The sequence below is a fragment of the Furipterus horrens genome, unplaced genomic scaffold (genome assembly GCF_987537825.1).
Source record: "Furipterus horrens unplaced genomic scaffold, mFurHor1.1.pri manual_scaffold_7, whole genome shotgun sequence".
In the NCBI taxonomy this organism is placed as follows: Eukaryota; Metazoa; Chordata; class Mammalia; order Chiroptera; family Furipteridae; genus Furipterus; species Furipterus horrens.
This window is the reverse complement of record NW_028327177.1, coordinates 125838127-125859053: the sequence shown is the minus strand read 5'-3', so window position 1 is coordinate 125859053 and position 20927 is coordinate 125838127. Positions and strand designations below refer to the sequence as shown.

The 20927-nt window shown below is 39.4% G+C and overlaps 1 protein-coding gene across 3 annotated transcripts in view; it reads right to left on the bottom strand.

Moving 5' to 3' along the window:
* LRRC3B (leucine rich repeat containing 3B) overlaps window positions 1–20927 on the bottom strand; it is an 86581-nt gene that overhangs the window by 41418 nt on the left and 24236 nt on the right. For 2 of the 3 annotated variants that reach the window (XM_090283027.1, XM_090283028.1), the window contains exon 2: window positions 20127–20213. The exons of the other annotated variant lie outside the window; for it this stretch is intronic. The gene's annotated coding sequence lies outside the window, so the exon portion shown is untranslated. The remainder of the gene's footprint in view (window positions 1–20126; window positions 20214–20927) is intronic. 3 annotated transcript variants of the gene reach the window in all.

The following is a 20927-nucleotide window of genomic DNA, read 5'->3' as shown; positions in this document are numbered from 1 at the left end:
GTTCTCCTGTCCTTTTCTTCTCTACCATCAATTATCTATGTGTCGTTAGCTTTTCCTCATAGTTACTCCTTATTCTTCCTTGAAATATTTTCTCTCTGCATGGATCTCCAGCTAAGAATTTGTTTCTAGGGGACTAAATCAAAAATACCTCTTTCTAAATTCCACACATAACACTAGATTTAGGATCTAAATCATACTAAGTGTCCTCACAAAGGCATCCCATAATAAGTTTCTTAACAACAAATTAACAACAAAATTAATCTTCTCACTGTGGTTCTCCCTCCCTCTCCCCCTCATAGAGTAGGTTCTCAGTGTGTTTCTGTTAAATTGATTTAAATTAACACACTTGGACTAGAGTGAAAGAATGTTTCATGATTCTTGAATGATTTATTACCTTTGCAAACACTTCAGCATGATGTCAGATTTAATTATAACACTGAACTTTTATCTCTCTCCTATTTATTTCAAAGCACCAAGTTAGACAGATTTTCCAGTACATGAGCTACTCTTTTGCACATCAGATGCCTCTGGGACTCCACGAACTCTGTCAAACAACCAGGATGAAAACAATGAAGGAAACACTGTTAGAGTAGAATAAAAATGACCTAATGTTTGACTGGAATTCCCATAATTGACAAAAAATTCCTCACTTATTTCCAAAGAATGTGTGGCAAATCCACACACTATATTTTTTAAATTCTAGATTCTTTCTCATTCATTTAGCCAATTTCAGTGTTTGGTTATATGTTCCATATTTATTTTATCATCCGTTTCCTCAACTCTCTTTTCTGTAGCTATAGTAATAAATTCCACTCTCTTCTGATAGATAACAACATTTTGATATTTGTTTTGGTAAGTTACAATAAAAGAGAACACACTGAGTTAACTGGGAAGAAAAACACATTAATAAGACAAAGCAGTGGTGCCTCTAGGAAATACATTTTTTACCAGAACTCAATGAGAAACACAAGAAAAGGACAAAAGGTGATAAGAAGGAATAGTTTAGTGCATGTGATTTTTAATCACAGCAAAGTGATATTTGATTTAGAAGAGAATTACTCAGGTAAGTCAGTCCCCCAAATCCCAGTTGGCCTCAGTTTAGAAATGGGGCCAGCAGCACTCCGTTCTGTGCAGCTCAGACCCAAGCCCTGGAAGCAGATCCTCTATCCTCATCACCACGGATCCTATGATGGTCTCAAGTACACCCGCTTCTGGTGTGCTTTCATTCCCTATGACCCACACTCATGCCTTCACTGTAAGATGACCCTCATGGTGCCATAACCTATTTTGCTTAACCTGGTACTCCTCAAAGTATGACCCACAGACCAGGGGATGCAGTGTCATCTGGGGACTTGTTGGAAATGCAGATTCTTGAGCCCTACCCCAGACTTACTGAATCAGAAACTCTAGGGCTAGGCCTCAACTCTGCATTTTAATAAGCCCTGTACTTGATACTGACACATGCTCAATGTTAGCCTCACTGAGCACAAATGGAAAGCCAAGAGACTGGAAGTCCATATTTGTGGGAAGAGGCAGCCCTTAGTCAATGCCAATAAACATGGGAATATCAAGACCCTAGCTGCCTCACTCCTGGTGGGGAAAAATCAGAAATGGAACCCAAACTGTCTTCAGAACTGCCCTGTAGAACTGAACCAAATGATCCTCTGTGGCACTCTCTTGTTGCACGACCTTAGCTGGCCTCCTTCTCTTCACTTCCCTATCTCACTGCCCCACTCCCCTACCAATTTTTCCCAGGACCGCATCCTAATAAATCATTTAACATGGATCTCCTGCTAAGAATCTGTTTCTAGGAGACTCAACCAAAAATACCTCTTTCAGTGAAAAGTTTACTGTTATTGGTTACAGCCCAGTGACTCTAGGCACTATGTATACCAGAGGTTGGGCATAACAAGAAAAAATAAGACCCTCTCTGACCTCAGAAAACTTAGGGCTAGTGGCAGTAGTGGTGGGGAACAGACACATGAATGTATATTGTCAATTTAACACTATTGAAATTCTCAATAGTGCTAAGAAAACATTTTTACCAAGATTCTTTAAGAAGGTAATATGCCAAGCTAACTGCTGAAATGTGGACAAGAATTCATGAGTTGGGATATGAAAAGTGAAGAAAATATTTCAGCCAAAACCATGAACTAAAACATGGAAATGAGGAACAGAGAAAAGCCATGCATCATTTAGTGCTCATGTGGCATCAAGTTGAAATTGAAGATAAGCAGGTAATGAACTTGAAAAAATGGGAAAGTTCTAAAGCATAGGGAGACTTCTATATCCTGCTAAGCTGCGTGGGCTTTATGGTGCAGATGATGAGTATCCACTGATGAGTTTTAAGCATGAGAGTAACATGTTCAGAAGTGAATGGAAAAATCCTTCTGGCTGAATTAAGAGGAGCAATTCCATCAGCAGGGAGACCAAATCAAAGACTATAGTGATCATCTAAGCAAGACATAACAAGGGCCTGAACTAGAGGAGCATATGGAACCCAAGAAATACTTAGGATATGAAACTAGCTTTGACTGAATAAATGTAATCCTCAATGACAAGGAGGAATCAGGCAAAGCCAAATTCAGATTTTTCTGGAGTGGTGAAAAGATTAACTTAGAGTCATAATCATTTCCATTTTGCTAGTTCAGAGTGAGGACTAAAATAGTGATGCTAAGGATTGTTCCCCTACTGTAGGAGAGTCAGATACAATTATTATTGCAAATCAAGAGTCAATAAAAAACTTTGTTGGAGCTGAAAGACACAAGGCAGCTTTGATCTGCACTGATACAGAACTGCCACCAATACAGAAGGACTAGGGTTGCCAGGATATAATGGAAATGAGGGGAAGGTAAGGGCTAAATGGGGATCCCTAAAGGGAACATAGTGGCGTAAACTATGTATTAATCAGTACTAATGCATTTCAATATTTCAACATCTGGTATGCTGGTACCATGCACATTAGATGCATAACAGTTGTGGAAAACAAGAATGTTTTCCTTGTATTAAATACTCCAAATCTCAGAATGAGTATGGAAGGAGTCTAAGAACAGCAATAAATTAAGTTAAAGTAAATCAACAAAAACACCAGGCACAATCAATAAGCCATTTCAGTTAAATACAAGTTAGGCATGATTACTTTAAATGACAAGTTTATGAAATGTTTCATTATTTTTTAATTAATAAAATTCTAAGTCTGGAGAAAATTAGACATAGAGACATGTGTAAGTCTACTAAAAGAACAAACAGTAAAATGAAGATGCATGTATATATATTACAAGGGGAAGACAAAAACATCACTGATGGGAGCTGTCAACAGGTCAAACTACAAAATAAATTCCACAAATTATTATTGGGACAGAAACAAAGACAGCACCTAACTCTGGCACATAAATATTCCCATTAAATATGCCCCTTTTTCAAAGCCAGAACATGATATACTAATTAGTACAAAACTTTATTTATTAATCAGGTAGAATTATATATTAATCAGTACTAATGCATTTCAATATTTCAATAACAGGTCTGTTGGTACCAGGTGTATCGGATGAATATCAGTCCTAGTCAACAAGAATGTTTTCCTTGTATGAAACTCTCTTCACAAGCCAAAAGATGTCTGCAAAAAGGGACAAGCTGGTGGAAATGGCTTGGAAGAGGTTTTTCACTGGTGTCTTAGTGTCTGAAGGGGCCTAAAGTACAACCCAATCTAGTCCTATCCTCTTGCTCCTGATGCATTAGGAGCAAAAGTGATGGAATGGCAGAGCCAGCACAAGAACTCAGTCACCTTCTGCCCAAGAGTTTAGTCTCTTGATGCTTAGAAAGACCCTTTAAGTAACACAGATGCACTCTATTTGACTTCAGTTCCTCTGTATCCAAACTGAGAGAAATACCATCAGGAAAGACCAGTTTCAGACTTCCACAAAAACAACAAAAAATGTCAATGGACCTCATCATCTATCATCTATCTGAAGACATGGACAGAAAGCAATCAGCATAAGCAATGCCATAGACACACAGAGCTGAGGAGTTGGATGGTAGGGAGATTTCAGAGGAGGGTCTGGGGTCCAATGGAAATGAAAGAAAGTTTGGGGATAAATTGTGGCCCCTAAAGGGGACATAATGGCAGAAACCATTTACTGATCAGTACTAATGTATTTCAATATTTCAGCAACTGTCTGGCTAGCACCATGCATATGAGATGAATATCAGTTTTAGCAAACAAGACTGATTTTCTTGTATTAAACTTTCCAAATCCCAGAATGTGGAGCCCAAGTATGGCATGGAAGAGAGTCTAAGGACAGTAATTAATTAAATTGAGCATAATGATCTAGAAAACAAAAATGAGAGGGCAGTCCAGCACTAACAGCTAGAAGAAATGACTCAATTATCTCACTCAAGGGAAGTCTAAAGGAGGACTCTCACTATAGGGTCTGAAATTCAGTTTTTAAATATGGTGAGATTAAAATGATCAGTTTTCTGGAATCGATAAGTAATGGTGGGGCAATACATTAAGGACAACAGCATTTCTCAGAAAAGCCTCAGCTTGAAGAATCTATAATGCAGAGATCAGAACCTATAATGCAGAGAATAGTCATCAGGGCAAGTTATTTGAGCAGGATGAGTAAACTCTCTCCATTCCAGATCTATCTGCACTTTCCTGACCTTCTAGCCCTTGCAAGACACAATAACGTAAGAGACCAGCTTTGGAGTTTGGTCTTAAGCTGGAGGAACTTAAGAAAATCAGCAAGTACAGTGCAAGAAAGTGCAACAATCAAGTTTCAACTCTAGTGATTTCCACAGATTTGGCACATGCAGGACATAGATGCTGCAGTATTAATGTGCACAAAGATGTTCATGACAGCGGTGTTTATGATCGCTAGTTGGCTAGACAAACTACAACACATCCACTCAATGTGATGTTACACAGCCATTAAAATAATGTTTATAAAAAATTTATCATAATGCTAAATTTTTTAATATAGTAAAAAGGGAGGATATAATATAATTAGCTGTACAGTAGGATAGCAGCTAACTATAACAAAATACATAAAGACCTAAAAATCGCCAAAATATTAATAGCATTTGGGTGTGCGGATTGAGATTTTGAGTGTAATTTCTTTATCCTCCTACTTATTAATATTTTCCCAATTTATTTTAACAAATGAATAGAAAAAAACAATGTGCTTTGGATAAATTGTGGGCACTTACACTACTTATAGAATTCTATAGGTAGTAAATGTGGTCTTCCAATATAAATTACCTGTTTGGTTCCAAATTGAAGCCATAATACTTTTTATTCTCTTCACACAAGATCTTCCCCTAAACAAAGGCCATTGCAATGCTAATGTGGTGTGTGTGTGTGTGTGTGTGTGTGTGTAGTGAGGGAATTTGAATTAAAGATGCACACACCTCTGGAGCCAGCATTTGCATGGACTGGTTTGAAAGGTACCCATAATCCATTCAGGATGTTTTTGATATTGTTCAAATATCAAAAAAAAAAAAAAAAAAAAAGAAAAGAGAGAGAAGAGAAAGAAAGAAAGGAAGAAAGGAAGGAAGGAGGAAGGAAAGAAGAAAGAAAGAAAGGAAGGAAAAGAAAACTATTGGAGCTATTAAGATCACAAATGGATTAATAATAATAGGTCATAGATGAAGTTTCTTAAAATTAGTTGAAAAATTCTTCTTTTTTTAAAGAAATATATCCTATGCCACACACTCTGACAGTATCATCCCCATCACAATACCACGAGGTCAGTACACTTATCATCTCGATCGTAAGGATGAGGAAACAGAGGCTAAGGCAAGACAGGTAACTCACTGAAGGTCATGCAGCTAAGAAATGGAAAAAGTAGGATTTGAACTGAGTACTCTCAGACCTCAAGTTCTGCATCTTTGACCACTATTCCATATTGTTTGTATTTCTTAACACCAGAAATACACATCTAGATATCTCAGAAGTCAGTAGGCCTCAAAGATCATCCTTCTGTATCAATTTTTGCCCTAGAACAAACCAGAGAAGATAAGGGATGTATTGGAAGACACAGGCATATTAATTACTAGAGTTTCTTACATGGGCCACATCAAAAACCTAGATGAACTCTATCTTAGAAGCCACAATTTTAAAAAATGATGTAATTATTTGATAATTCTCCTTTTATTAAATCATCTTTTAGGTGTTACCTATTTGCATGCATAAAATTCATTTCATCTTTGTTCTGTTTTGAATTTGCTAATTTATTTAAGAAAGCTAATTATATCTGACTCTAACATTTACTCTGAAGGACTTAACCATGATCTTTTGCCTGTAAGGAAACAAATTCTGATCTGGCTAAATGAAATACAATAGAATAAAATTCTGAGTTAAAATTCACTTGCTTTACTACTGTTGCTTTCTGAAAAGAGAAAAGAAAAATTAACCTCTAATTATAACTTTTTAATTGAATAATCAAGAACCAGAGTCATAGAACTCTTGACCCAAGCAACACAAGCAAAACCTTGATAACTTCTTCCTCCGTATAGTTCCCTATTCTCAGGCCCCCCGGATTCTTAGGCTGAGTAAGGATGTAGTAATACACAATGATGAGGGGAGCCCTGTGTTATCTTCCATTAAAATTTAGAGGAAGAAAAGTGTGTGCAGCTGGAATATAAAGATTCTAAGGAAAGTGAGTGTTTTTGCAGAATGAGAAATATGCCAGAAAGAGACGAGGCAACAAGCAAAGTCATGAGCTAAATTTGACTGTAAAATCCTATGGTGAAATTGATTTTTGTGATGAAACACCTTTCCAAATGAAGAACTAAATGCAAAGAGTTGGAGAATCATTTCATTTCAAATGGGCTGACACAGACGAGAAGAATCTACAGGGAATAATACTTCACAAAATAGGAATGAATGAAATGAGCTGATGGGTCTTCTATTGGTTTTTAGCCTCTACAGAACATTCTATTTTCAGAGAACCTAAAGAAAGCAAATCCAAAAAGAATTTTTTTTGTTTTTTAAGTGTTCAGGCAAAACAAGTTCTTCCCGAGGAAGCAGCAAAAACATAGAAATATAGACTAAAGAAACAAAAGCTGGCTGTTTACACAATACTACTTAAAATATCTCAGCCCGAGCTGGGTGACTTGGTTGGAGTGTCAGCCCATGCACCAAAAGGTGGGGGATTCAATCCCACATCAGGGCATATACCTAGGTTGAGGGTTTGAGGGTTCAATCCCCAGTTGGGGCACATACAGGAAGCAGCCAATCAATGTTTCTCTCTCACTGATGTTTCTCTCTTTCTCTCTCTCTCCCTCTAAAATCAATAAACATATCCTTGGGTGAGGATTAAAATAATAAAATAAAATATCTCAATGATAATCAAATGCTTCCATCTAATCCTAGAATCTGTCTGCGCAGTTGTACACAATCTATAATTTCACATGCATTACCTTATATCAACTTCTTAACAATTCTGAGAGGTTGCCCAGGCATCATTAGGCTCATTTCATAGATGATGGAACTGAGACAGAGAGACTAGAAGACGTATTAAAGGACAAATGGAAACTGGAATCTGAACATGAACTCACGTGTCCTCATCATGTGCGAATCCAGGAAAAGCATGGTAAGAGAATGCACTCAGCAGCAAGCCTGACCGGATTCAAAATCTAGGCTCTGCTAATCTGGGCAATGTAAGAAATTAACCTTTGTATGACTTAGTTTCTTTATTTATAAAGTGAGATAATAATAGTGCCTACTTCATAGCATTGTTGTAAGGATAAAATGAGTTAACATTCACATAATGCTTGGCATCTTGTAAGCACCATCCATGTGGCTGTTATTAATATACATACATATATTTGGTTCTACCTCTCCTTTTAAATATAAAATATGTTTGTGAAGTTATCCTCCCAATATTTATACTTATATACACTAAAATTCTCAATGTGCAGAGCAAAATCATTAGCTAGTTAGAATCTGACACTAACCCAGAGCCTTAATTGTCTGTGGTTCCTAATACACCCCTGCTCTTATAGTTAACCATCCCTTCTGACAGGTGATTGATTATAGTCATGCCCGTGGATCTGATATGTTCCTGTTTATTGTCACCATAGATGCGATCTTAGAATTGGACCTGCCTAAATTATGCAAACTCACAATAACCCAGAAGAGGCACTTTGTAAAATACTGCAGATTGAAAAAACATAAAAAGATCCCTTTCTCTCTGATGGCAATTTTTAAAATTTATTTCCATAAGTGCAGCCTGGTATTTACTTCTTATCACGGAGATTGTCATCTGAAAATGTTCTGTATAAAGAATGAGGCCTTGGTAAGAATGGGCCCTGCCTCACCCCACCTCTCCCTTCTTCTCAAAGGGTGGCAGCTGCACCAAGACCAACAGGGCCTGGGGAGCTCATGAGAAGAAATAGCAGATCCCAGGCCCCACTTCAGACCTACTGCATCTGCATTTGCATTTCAGAAAGATCCCAGGTTCTCATGCACACAAAAGCTTGAGCAGCATAAGGTTACCTCTTTACAGGTGATTTTTTTTTTTTTTTTTGGTAATTTCCCTTCTGCTGGAAGGGCCATTTAAAGAACAACACTGCACTAGTTGTTCAGTGGCTGGGTAAAGTCAAGATTAGCCTAAATTTGACAGTCAGAACTATAATACACTTTAGCAAGCATTCTAGAGCTAAAGGCAGACAGTCTCTTTCTTGTTTTCTCTAATGCCTCTTGTTATTTATTTATTAAAGCGTGAAAAAGCTGATGCGGCCTCACCTGCCCACAACCCAGAAAAATCCAAGAATGAGTCATCACACTCCATAATTAGAAGAGCAGGCTTGCCTGTCATTTCGTAGCTGGATGAGCCCAGAAATGAATGAAAAGCCAGACCAGACAATCATCCCTCTGCAAAACTGGGCTCGGAAGGCAACCTGGAAGGTAATAAGCATCTTGGCTGGAATGAAGAAGTTGAAGAGATTCTAGCAAGTGAAAAAAAAAAGAGTGGGGGGCGGGGGAGTAGGGGGAGTAACTTAATGAATCACTCTAACTCTGGAACTACTCAATGCCTGAAAGTCTGAGTCTGTTTAAATGACTAACACTATCCATTCAGGAAAGTGATTTAGCAGATAAAAAAGTTGTAATGCGATCCCTCAGGATAAGCCAGAGCTCCAGGTTTTGTCACAGAGGACTTAGTCACTAACTATTATTGAGCTAGCCCCCTGGTCACTTTGTCTTTGGCAAGAAAGTATATTTTAAAATTGAATATAATTCAGTAAATATTAATCGGGCAGCAAGTATATACCTAGCGTGGTGGGAATGTCAATCATAGAGGTGATTCAGGCTGTTCTCGCAAGGAATTTGCAGTTACTCATAGTGTGTAAAAAAATTATTATTTTCATGCATAAATACTCTACTTCATTTTTGTGAGGAGGGAAAGGTAGAGCTGGGAGTTTAGGATTTAGAAAGCACTCTCCAGGCAATGAGTCCTTAAACAGCAGGGCTGGTGATAAGCAAAACCAAAAATTTTAATATCTCTTTGATATTTGATGGTTTTCAAACACTTACGCATAGACTATTGATTTGTATACACCCTGGATCCCTACAAAGAAGATAAGGGAAGTGTTTTTCCTCCTGACTTAAAAAAAAAAAAGGCTTTGCAGCTCAGAGAACTGAATAAGCAAGTCATGCTTGCGTAGCCAAGAGGGGCAGAAAAAGAATTTGAATCTGGATTCTATATACCCATCTAGGTCTTTGTTGACTCTGCCATGCTTAGTCCTAAATTGCTTGCCAAGAATATCCACATACCTATTTCACTTTAATTTTGAGCTTGGGATTATCTGGTGAAGCAGAAAGCAGCGAGGGCTGTTGATTCTGATTTTCAGGTTAGACCCTTGTCTAGTGGCTTTGGCAAAAGGGTCATCAGGATTGAAGTCCTAATCTTTGGATTTCTAGACTGGGGAGCTTTCTTCGGCTTCCTTGATGTGAATATTCCCAAATCCATTTCCTTATCATCTTGGATAGCTGGCTTGACTATGTTTTATTGCTTTCCTTGGAACTCAGTGCAGCCATGTGACTTAATTCTGGCCAATGGGATGAGAGTGCAACGGATACATGCCTCCTCTAACTAAGACTTCGTTCATAAAAGCATCACATGTGCAGTCCTCTAAGCCTCTTTCTCTTCTAACTGGAATGGTGACAGCAGCGACACCCTTGGAAGTCATGTATTGATGTAGCAGAGTCACAGTCAGCCTAGGACCCTGAGTGGCCACATGGATCAAAGTCACTTTCCCCTTCAACCTGACCACCAACCTCAAATTGTCCTGCACAGTTACGTGATTGGGAAATAAACGTTTCTTGTGCTGAGCCACGACATGTTTGGGTCAATTTGTTTGAGTACTTAGATTATCTTGGCTATGATGCACAATGAGCCCTGCGTGCCAGCTGTGTGGGGCAGCAGCACTAGCCACATACCTTGTGCTCTGCTTCACAGTGACTGTCAAGTCCTTCCCAACAGGGATTCTTCAGGACACTCAGAAATCATCGAGTCAAAATAACTTGGGGCAATGAGCAATCAGACACAGCCACGTGGAGGCAGTGTAGAGAAACCGATGAGATCAGGCTTTGTGAACAAATCTCAGTTTGAAGTCTAGCTCTGTCATTTATCAGCTGTGAAATTCTGGCTGATCCCTTAGCCTCTCAGAGTCTTGGTTTCCTCATCTATAAAAATGGTGATAATAAGCAGTAGTTGTGTTATGGTGAATGTTAAGCCATATCACAACTTATATGATATGTGTGGCATAGACACTGCCACATAAGGGATACTTGGTAACTTCTAGGCATTATTAATGCTACTTAGCACACATGTGCTCTACTGATCTTTTCTGTCACCACAACATAGCTTGAGTATAGCTGAAGGTCATATGGGTAGTTGGTAAAGGAGTAGAGACATAAGCTCTTCTACATTTTATATTCTAAAGAGGACAGAGCTATGGAAGACAGTTAAGACAATTAAAAAGATGAAAGTAAGTGCTGTTGATGCAACCAGCAGAAATAAATTAGTGAAATGAACGGAAGTATATTTGTCTCCAGCAGGATGGGATTTTGTTAATAATCCTCAGTCAACCTGCCAAGTAAGATCTACTTATCAGCAAATGCTGAAGTCATGCCATCGCAAAAGGCTCTAGATTGGATTTTACCAACAGTCTACATAAACAAAGCAGGTTGTAACTCAAGATACAGACACGATTATGCTTCTAAGAGGCTTTCAGAAAACTCCAGAGGGTTACAAAGAGTTATATTTTCTTATCTATTGGTCACTGGCTTTAGGATAGGGCCATAATGTTAGCTCTATGACTGCAGGCTTATTTCTTTCATTACTACCTTGTAATTTTAAAACTTTACTCTGGAAATTTTCCATTTACTATAGTATTTAGTGAATATAACACACACATATAGACCCACATGCGGGTACCACAGGGTTTCCATTGCTTCAAATATAATCAAACCATCACCAAAATAAAATGTGCTCATATAAAACTATTAGCCATGTAATACATTATTTTCAAATTCCATGGCATTCCAAATTCTCATGTTATTCAATATTGCATTATAAAAATGACAATCTCTAAGATCAAGGATATTTATTGACATTATACGTTTCCAGTTAAATTCACTCACACTGAGAGCAACTACATCCTTCCTGGGATTATCAAAACATTGGGAGCTGCCTTTTCTGCAGGCAGATAAAAGGAGATGATTAGATCTGAAAGCACATTCAAAGGTTTGCTGCTGTGATTTTTACTGTGATTCCCAGCCATGTCCCTTGTTTGTATTTTAGCATTAGAGCTGACACATAGCAGACTCTGATTCCATTCTCTGGGATGACAGGGACAAAATGCTCATCAACCCCCTGCAGAGCCAACAAGGGCCACTGGCTGAAGTCTGGTTGGGTCAACCTCTGACCTGTCTTATCTCCATTCCTTCTTCTCCATCCACACGGCCACCACCCTGTCTAGTGCTACTGTCTTTAAAACCACTTGCAAATCTTCCCTTTTCACAGAGAAACAAGGCCTCCAACTCAGAATCACTGGCAGGTAAGAGTATCTAACCAAGAAACAACTTGGTTTTATTTTTATAGTATTATTTCCTAAGACTAAATTTCTATTTATGAAAAGTGATACTGGTTTTCCATTGAGGATGTTATGGAAGTGTTTGGTAAATAGATGGATAGATAGACAGATATAGATATATATTCTATAAGGATATATTTAAGTAATTAGCCCTGGCTGGTTTGGCTCAGTGGATTGAGCATCGGCCTGCGAGCTAAGTGTCGCTGGTTCGATCTTCCAGTCAGGGCACATCAGAGAAGGAAAACTCTGACTCCAAAAAGCCTCCGCTGCCTTGCGGCATACCTCTTCAGGGGAAAGGCTAAGGGAGTAAACCCCGACAGAAAATCCGGAGCCGGAGTCCCTAAGGCGGTTTGACGTTGTAGTCAACACCAGCAACTCCTGCGGCGCACCTGAAGCCAAGCTGTATTGACTCCGTCTTTCCCTTGGATCCTTCAGCTGCGAAGAGAGGGGGGGTCTGCTGCATGGGCAACAGCAGACCCTCCATATCACCCTGCCCAGGCTGTGTAGCTTCAGCTTCACTGGAGAGGACACTCCAGCGTCATCGCAAGATGTCGATTCAACACGGGAGGAGACAGATACCGTGTCACTCCCAAGTCGGACTGCACAGCCATTTTCGGCGGTGCAGATAGACTCTTAAGAAGCTACACCATCGTCTCTCGAGATGGACGGCTGCCGACGACGACGACGATATTTAAGTAAAAAGAAATAAGTCCATTAAAAAAGTATTAGGAAATTGTACACACAGTACAAACCATAAAGATGTAAGGTAATAGCTAAAGTTAGGAAATGTCATTCTAAAGCAACAGTAACCTCCTAATGTGATGTAGGTTTATAGTTTCTGCTTTCTTCTAGGCACTTTTTACACACTGGTGCTATGTTCTTTAAAACTACACACACACACACACACACACCCCACCCCACCCCCCCACACGCACACACAGAAAATACCTTCTCTGTCCAATGGTTACCTTTGCCTGTGAAACTACACATACAATTTCATCATCTTGGCATCCAGTCCCTTCACTGCCTATTCTGATACTCCCTGAGGCTCTCTCTATTCCTTTATGCCTCCAGGCCACAGCCAAGAAAAACTTTGTTGTCTCGCCACACACTCTCTTTTCTCTGCTTTTGCTTGTGTTTGTCCCTCTGCCTAGACCACCCTCCTTACTTCTTGCTGAAAAAGCCTTTGCTATTTCTCTCATCTCTGAAATACTCCTTGAGCATACCCGCATTTCCCTTTAGCATTTATTATACCTTACTTTCTTTTGTAGTTGTGTATCAAAACCTCCTGAGAGATTTTGAAAACAACTGATGCCTTAGTCTCACCTTTGAAATTTTTGTTTAATGTGTATAGAGTATAGCCTGGGCTTTGGAGGATTTTAGACACTTTGCAGGAGTCTCTAGTATGCAGCAGGGTTCAGGATCCATCACTATGGACATTTATGACCTTCCCTAGGCCCCTGCTTTGGACAGTCAGCTTTTTATGTTTGTTCACCTTGGTACAGATGGAATGGCTGTGGGAAAACACTCAAGAATCCATCTGAGCATCCTGAAGAGATCCGGGTCTGGGCTTGCTAAGTCTGACCTAGTCTTGTTCTAGTGCATCCAAATCTCTGATGGATTTTCCATCATGATTCTACCACATTACGTGTGGGTTAGTAGAAATAGACCACCAGAAACATGAAGGCATCACAGTAAACTCAGCCAGGCTTTGGACTGCTTCTGCATCTAGGAAATGTATCCTCAGGCTATTTTAGGTTGTTACTTAGACACAAAGGAAAAAAAAAAAAAGACAGTCATCTAGTGTCACCAGATATGGACACTATAAACTCCTCCCAATATCCACAAGATACAGTCCATGTCTTTATGAACTAAATGCTATCAATTAGATGAACCATTGTTTTCAACGTGACATCTTTCAGTATGACTGTGCCTGACACTTCCCGACACACTCACAGGTACAGTCTGTTCTCAAAAACAAACAAGAGTGAATTTAAATGGGTAACATAATAGATCATAGTAAAATCTAACACCTGGTCCTGAGCTGTAATCAGAGAAATGATTTAAAAGCCTAATAAACCCAGCATGATCAAGAGTTCTCAAAACCTGCCAGACTTCAGGTTATCTTACTGTTATTTAAAGAACGCAATCAGCTTTGTTTTCTGTGAGTTCTTCCTTCTGACAGTTTATAGGTTTTGTTTTATACTCCACCTCTCTCGGCCTCCCTGAGGCTTCCATTGGTGAGAAATGACATGCCAGCTTCTCCTAAAACATTATTAATGGCAGACCAACTTCTGAACTCACAGGTATATTTCAAATCAGTCTTTTTGCTGCCCTTGTTATTCTGCTTGCAGAAAAATGACAGAAATTCAAGATTTCACAGAGAAACCATCTTGATAGAAGACAAATCAGCCACACTTAATATGAGAGAGATGCAAGTCACTTCCCTCTCATTAATTCCCACTAATATCTTCTTTCTCATTTTCCCTTTCATCAGCTGTGTCTCTGCAAATTTTTTTATCCAGTCTTTTAGACACTTTTGTTTTCTCTTCCTTAGTATATTCAATGACATCTTGTTCATTCTTTTATTTCACAAACTCAGCCACCTGTTTTGGGGTGACCTCTTCCTAAGCATGTGTCTACCAGGGGATGCTGTCACCCATTCACCTCCTCCTTGACTCGGGAATGCCTTGCACTGGTGACAGTGAAAACAACTCCTTCCAGAAACAGATTCCAGCACTTTAAAGATACAGGCTTATGCCATAATAAAAATGCGTGTGCATATGGATCAGAACCAGAAAAAATGGAAAATATTTTGTAATATTATAAAATTTAGAAAGATGCTTTATTGATTTGTCTTTGCATTGTTCTGTGTTAGTTGAATTTTAAACTTTTAAATAAAAAAGTATGCACTTCTAAAATTTTTATCTTGAAGTCTCTAAAACATCTACGGATTATCTTTTAAAAGTAGGGCTGTGGGTGAGTAATTCAAAGTGGGAGACAAAATAACAAGCACCTTTGCAGAGACACACTTAGTACATGGACATTCGAAATGACCCATCCTTTTTGGATTAAAAGAATCCTACACACTCTCCCCGCAGAGGACCTTTATTCTCGCAGAACTTGAGCTGCTCCTGTTCTCTGACGCCTCTGGAGCCTCTCATTTGATTCCCTGGCTCCTCTGTGCTATTCCATTTGCTTCTCTGTTCTGCCCCACATCACAGCTGTGCGATGGCGCTGCACACTTCCCAGCAGCAGATGCTGACAGAAGCAGGTGCCAAAGCAGCAGCGGCTGTGAGAAATGGAGAGAATGCCTCAAAGGGTAGGGCTCTGCCTCGCAGGCCCCAGCTGTCCTGCCTTCCCGGTCCTGGGGATAGGCTAGACCTAGGTGATCACACGAGTGTTGTTATTTTCTCATCTATAACATGGCCTTTTTGAGACTTCCTTGAGGTAATACATGTTAAAGGACCTAACTATAGTGAACGCTCAATATATGGTTATTTTCACTTTGCTGCCACCTTCTGAGTTAGTTTTGTAGGCGGAGTAGATAAGTAAGGACATTGGGGCAATTTTCCATCTATTTCAAGAAACCCATGGTTATTGGTATAGGCAGAAAGGGACTTCTGTAACCCATTTGAAGGTCTGTTTAGATAGGTGCCAGAGAGAAGAAAATAAATGCAAGGCGTCTGTGGGATATACACGACACCTCTCATTCATTCACTCATTCATTCAACAAGTATTTATTGAGCATTGATTCCATGTCAGACTACCTGATAGATCTCTAGGATATAGCAATGATAAAACAAATCTCCTGACCCTATGGAAGCTGCGACTAGAAGAAGAGACAAATACTAACAAGTGGACACACACACACACACACACACACTCACACACATGCTCCTATATAATACATCAGGGCTGATAAGTGCTGTGGAGAAAAATGAGCTAGGATAAGAACGACAAAGAGTGCGGTGTGTGGGGGTAGGGGCATGATCACATATCTCAGATGGTGATCAGAGGACGCCTCTCTAATAAGCTGACATTTACACTTGTGCAGAGCCATGTCTGGAGACCTTAGACATTGTTCTTCAGTAAAACAAGCCCATCTGATGCATAGGAATTTTTACTATATATGACTCTAGGAGTAAATCGTTTTTAGCATACCCCTCCTCTATATGGAAGAAATGATTTTCCATGATAATCATGAAATAGAACAAATAGACTTCGTTATAAACTACAATGTGCACATACCAAACAAAATCATAGACTTGGAAGTATCCAGAAGTTAAGCACAAATCAAAACCATAAGTGGTCACATAGAATGGCAAAATTAATGTAACTCAAGGTCTATCTATTTTTATAATCATTGCGCTCCATTGTTTGCTCCAAATCTACTATTTAATGCAAGAGTACATGGTACCACAGAGCTGGAGCCACGAGCTGTGCCTGAGCAACAGAAGGATCTGAGGTCCCTTGTCCTTGTTCAATAGATAACTGAGGTTGTGTGTGCCAATCTGTATTACTGGGACTTCTCCAAATTAACTTCCATGTAGAATATAGTAATAATAATATGCTTTGGAACTTACTGATATTATTAAAATTTAACAGTAACAGAAATGCCCATTTTGGGGAGGAAAAAGTATTTTATTACCGACATTGTTCAGAGATGCTAGTGTTCGGTGATAAGAAGCTGAACAACTCTTAGTTGGTTTCATGATAGTTTTAAACTCTCTATGTGCCTGTTGATTTTTTGCTCTTATGATGTGCTGCTTCTACTGCCTCACCTTAAATACGCGACTTAGCAGGGGAGCTGGGTGACCCCTCTCTCTTCACTTCCAGATCTAACATGCTCCTGCTTCCAGATGTGCTTTCCACTCTATTTCATGGATCTTTGAGACTCTGGACACAGCAGCCCATATTCTGGAAGTAAAGTGATCTGACATGGTTTCTGAGACTCAGCTGAAGAGCTTATTTGACTCATAAGTCAGGTAGGAAAATTCAAGAACCATATGATTTCACTCATATGTGGGATGTAAAACTGAAAGCAGCAAATGAACGAGCAAGACAAACAAACGAAAACTCACAGACACAGATAACAGAATGGTGGTTACTGGGGGGAAAAGGGGTTGGAGGGAGTGAAGGGGAAGGGTGGTTAAATACATGGCAGTGGGAGAATATTTGACCTTGGTTGGTAAACACACAATGCAACGCAGAGATAATATATCGTAGAATTATACACTTAAAGCTACATAAATTCTATTAACCAATTTCACCCCAATAAATTTAATACAAAAAAGGTTTTTAAAGAAGTGGGTGCCACCTAGATTTCCTGTTTATCAGAAAGAGACTTATGTCACTTTTGAGAACAAATAACAGATATTTGCAGAATAACTACCATGTATAAGATGAGAAGCTAAGGCAGTGAATAGAGGTATGAGACATGGTCTTGGACCATAAGACAGTTAGTCTTGAACACAGCTTATAAAAGGCAAAATGGAAAAAAAATAGAGCAAATACATTCAAGAGAATAAAGCTAATTTAAAAGGAGGGATTACTTTAATTAGAGGTGGTCAAGGAAAACTTCTGCATTAGTACTTGACCTGGGTCTGGAAAGGAGGCAATAGCACTGGATAAGAGGAAGGAGAAAGTCTTAAGTGGAGACTATATCAGGGACATAGCACAGGCAGAATATATTCAAAGTCCATCAGCTGTGTGGATGGTGTCCAGCATGAGCACTGAGGTGCACCATGAAATAATTAGGGGAAGGAGAAGGAGGTCATGGTTGGCCTTAAATGCCAGGTCAAGGAATGGGACAATCAATAGCTGAGAGTCACCCAACGCTTTAAGCAAGGAAGTAAGCAACTCAGAGTGGTATTTTGGGAAAATGAATCTGATGGCAAGATGAAGCAAGCACTAAGGTAGAGGGAGAAGGTAAAGAATAAGCAAATTTGAGAACAAGCATAAAGTGATAGAGACCTGAACTGAGGAAATTCTCCTTCAAATATAATGGGAATGTATGGCCTTAGGTCAGACACCATAAAATTAAAACTCTGAGTTTAAATTTCTTTCTTTCTTTTTTTTTTAATTTGAGGGAATATGAAGATAAGAATCTGGGGAAAATTGTCACATAAATAGCATCTAGGAAAATTCTCTTAATTTGTTGCTGTTGTGTTCTGAACTAAAGATGAAATGTTCTGAACTAAAGTTTCCAAAGAAACGGTACAGAGGAGTCAGGACAGGGGCTGAGTATTCTCTTTGAACCTTAAAGTTCAAATATTAGTTTCTTCACAAAAGCCAGTGGAAGCTTTTTTATCCTCAAAAACAAGCAAACAAGTGAATCACTTGTGTAATGTTCCAAGAGCATGCTGTCTTGTGGTTGGTCCTACCAGGAGCAGCCTGGCCTTGAGTTAGGTGATACAATATGCAACCCTTGGACACCTTTAGGAATTTAAGGTCCATCTTTTATTTCTAACTGTTTTCTTGAAAATATAAGAAGCAGTAGGGGGAAAAAAAAAGAGGTGTGTTTAAATCCTCTGAATATGCTGTATTTCAGGGCTGTGCTTCTTTTGTGATTTCTCCTGTGCTAATCAATTCACATCTCATCCTCAAGCAGAGCTCCCTACAAAAAACTTCAGTTCTCCAAAACAGAAAAATGTCCGTTCTTATTTTTGAGTTGGCTTAGGGGAGAAATGTAAGTTTAAGACAATAGACAGCCAGTATATTACAGATAATGTTCTCTGTTTAAAGACATAGTCCATATTAAGAAGTTGGTGTTGCAATGATTCATTCTTTAAGTCACTCAAATTAAAAATAATGTAAACACAGTATTCCCTCACTCATTGCAGGTATTACATACCAGAGCCCCCCCACCCTGCAAAGTAGGAACCTTACATTTATTCTACACTCTTAAACCCACGTAACTTTAACAACATACGTATGGAGTACTGCATAATCCCGCGATAGAGCAAAAAATCCACAATAAATAATTAAATATATTTTTAAAAATCCCGCCATACAGTGAGGCCACGATAAGTGAATTGTGATATAGCGAGGGACTACTGTATTTTTGCATCAAAATCCTTGTGATAGATATTTTTTTTTCAGAAGATATGAGCATTTTTATGAGGGTTTCTCTTGGAAGTTTAACAAAAAGACCCCATGTACTAGGAGGTTATGGGCAAGATTCTGGAGAGGAAAAATCAGATTGGTTGGGTACTCTCCTTTTCTGACTCTATTTACTAAATTTCTTATACTTCAACATAGAGAGAGATGATATATTTTAAGAGCCAGAGGTGAAGTCATTCTCCCCAAGTTGAAGTTTTGGTTTCATTTTCTTAAACCAGAAATTTCAGTTTCCACCGACACTTAACCCCTTTTAATTTCCTGGAAAAACTGGGAACGGGGAGGGGGAAGGGGCAGCACATTTGAATACTGTCTCTACAAGGTGGCAGAGAGGAAGGGGTTCCATCCTCTGAAGCCAACACAATTTGCTGCCTGATTCCGTCTTTATCAGGATGATTTGCTAACTTGTAAAAAAAAAGAGAAAGAAATCTTTCTAAACATCATGAATAATGGATTCAGATTTCTGAACCGCCCTTCCTTCCCCTCCGCGATTTAAATCAAGCTCTTTCAGATCCAACATACTACATCTTGATTGAAGACTGAAAGGGTTATAAATAGGAAAGTTGAAAATTTTCCACAAAGGTAGGTAGAGGAAAAAATAATCCTTCTCCTGTCCATGGGCAAGACGTCCCCAACAGCTCATTGGCACCCCTGTCCTCCTTTAGCACAGAGCTGTCTTGAAGGGGCACAAGGAACGAAAACAGTCCACGGCCATGGCACCACCGTGGCTGCCTCCAAGCTGAACCCTCTGCACTCGTTTCCTGCCTCCCCCAAACCAAGCATATGATGCCATTTTCTTTAAGCCTAACTTGGCCCAGGGAGGCTGTGTGTAGCTTGAGTTCTTAATACAGTTTCCTCGGAGCCTGGGCATTGTTGAAATGCTGCCTGCCCTGTGTACTTACATCTGTAAACTGTTTGTTGAGTATCAGTTTCCAAGCTGGAGAATTTTTCATCCTGCTTCAAATTCCTCCAAGTTTCATTTGAAATCCCTGCCAATGAAAGGATTAAATTATGTGTCAGAAATGCGAGACCTTTACAGAGAATGCAGCAAGAATGTAAAAGAACACGTCAGGCTGGGGCAGAGGGCAGGGGTGCTTCATGGATGAGGTGGAGAAGGCTTAATAGTAAGTGTTTGATAATTTCCAAAGGACTCTCTGAAACCTGTGTCATCTGACCTTCAGAACAGCCATACAAGCCTCTTCCATCTCTCATGGGGGTTCCAATAACTTTCACGCAACAATTTTTTATTGAGCATCTAGTATGTAACAGTTGCTGGTAGCCTCACAATAGTCAAGGCCTCTGTTCCGGTAGAGCTCAGGGTTCAAAGGGAAGACATACAATAAAAACAAATGAATAAATCATCAAGGTAACTTAACACAGTGAGAGGAGCCATGAAGAAAACTCATCAGGGTGATATGTTAGAGGGTGACCAAGCGTGGGAAGGCTGCTCTGAGTGGTGACATTGGAGCTGAGAGCTAAAAGTGAGTAGAATGCCATGGAGTGATATTAGGGAGGGACATATAAAGCAGAAGGAAGTGTAAGTTCAGCAGCTTAGAAGCAGGAACATGCTTGGCAGTTCTATAGACAGAAAGAAAGTCAGCATGACTGACTGGAGCTGGGAGAGAGAATGGTAGGGGACTCCCTACTTGAGTGTGTGTAACTGTTCATAAAGAAAGAAGATGGAGGAGAAGGAGGAATTGAGG